At 49.8% G+C, this 1,704-nt stretch overlaps 1 protein-coding gene across 1 annotated transcript in view; it reads left to right on the forward strand.

Annotated features, from left to right (window-relative positions):
• IGF2R (insulin like growth factor 2 receptor) overlaps nucleotides 1-1,704 on the forward strand; it is a gene marked incomplete at its 5' end in the record, with an annotated part of 98,619 nt that overhangs the window by 31,361 nt on the left and 65,554 nt on the right. The window lies entirely within an intron of this gene.

Raw genomic sequence — 1,704 nt, forward strand, 5'->3', positions numbered from 1 at the left:
GGAAGCCCAGAATGTTTTCTGTGTGGCCCTTTGCAGGAGCAGGGTACCCTGTTCTGAATTGTTTTCTTTTTGGGGTGGAGTAGGGAGGTGTACTATGTGTTTCTCAAAACAGCGACATTTACTTTCTCTTAGCAGCTTACCTAAGATGTATGGGAAATGTTGCAGTTTGTTCTCAGCGGTCATCTCCGGCTCTGGTCGGCAGCTGGGGCCTTATTCATTCAGTTTCCACGTACTGAGGGCCTGTTGTGGGATAAGCAGTAGACGTTTCATTACGTTTTGAAAAGATTCTTGTTTTCAGGAGCTCACGGACTGAAGGTATGGAGGGCACCTCTCTGTTCACAGCCTGAATTTCTTTCTGTCTTAGGTGCAGATGCATTAGGCAGAAAGATCTGAAGAGCTTGATGGCTGCTAAAATAGCCTTGCTGCCCCTGCCAGCAGAGCCTGACGAAGCACACTCCCTTTTCTGTGTCTTCAGTAGGATTTGATTACATAGTACGGGCTACGGTATAACTTCGAAACTTATGTAAAGTGTTTTGCGTACTTGTGAAACACTCAGCATTCCTTTAAAAGAAAAAAAAAAACAGATTGGTTTAGAGTCTGCGGTGTTTCTTGATTTCCACGCCTTACGTCTCCTCGTTCCTTTGTTAGTGTTGCCTTGTCAGACTTAGGATGCTTCTTCGATGCGCAAAGATCCTGGTAGTTCCAGACCGTGCCTCTTAAAACTACCACCATAATGCTTGTTCTGTGGATTGTGGTAGGGTGTTTTTAGATAATAATTTCTTTAAAACATTGTGGACGTACGTCCCCTGCCATAGCACTCTCAGGAACAGACAGCTCAGAACTTACGGGAGCCACGTGAATACGGGTAACACAGACACAGCGTTAACAGGGTCATGCGGCGTGTGGAGTGCGGAGCTGGCACCGCCTCCTCCTGCGGCTGCCACATTCCCACTCTCATGAATGTCTTCGTTGCCTGCTCGTGGAGCAGGAAGTGGGAGGACTTTCCCCAGGAGCCCAGGCTGTTTTCCGATGCTCGCTCCAGCTCTGTGGGGCGCTGTATAGGGTGTGTCTGCTGTTCCTTCCTGCAGCAGAGAGCCGGCCAGAGGCTGCTAACCGCTTTGGGCTGTGTGTCTGTGGGCCTTGCTTACAGAACCCCTCCAGCCTCTTGGTGGAATTGAACTAGGTCAGAGTTACGAGTTATTTCCCGTGCGGGCCCCTCTTCCCCCGAGCTGTGGGCCAGCCTGCTCCCCTTTCTTTCATTTTATAGCTGGAGAGGTGCCTCTGATCTCCCATCCTAACCTGTCAGCTGAAGCTCTCCCCTCTCGAGTTTGTGTTTCTGTATTATCTTGCTGGGGAATGACAAGTGTTAGATTTGCGGGATTGTGGACACTGGTGACTTTCGCTGGAACCTAGTGACAGCCTGCAGGAACACCTTTATTTTATTCGAGTTGCTTTTCTGTGGGACACAGCATTAGGCTTGGCGTCTGGCCTTCAGATTCTGCCAGCTCTCTGTGCGTCATGCTAGCCGGCCAGCCTCCTTCGGTATCTCTGATCGGCCTTGGAAGCTGTGGGAGACTTTGCTCTAAGGATTTGGTTGGAATGAGTTCACGTGTCCCCTGAGGCTGTGAGGAGATGTGAGTTGTTTGACTTAATCCATTAGCTCTCCGTGAAATCTCAGAAAACAGGGCCGGGGCAAAGGTTACG

Source organism: Pteropus alecto, unplaced genomic scaffold, assembly GCF_000325575.1.
Source record: "Pteropus alecto unplaced genomic scaffold, ASM32557v1 scaffold195, whole genome shotgun sequence".
Taxonomy (NCBI): Eukaryota; Metazoa; Chordata; class Mammalia; order Chiroptera; family Pteropodidae; genus Pteropus; species Pteropus alecto.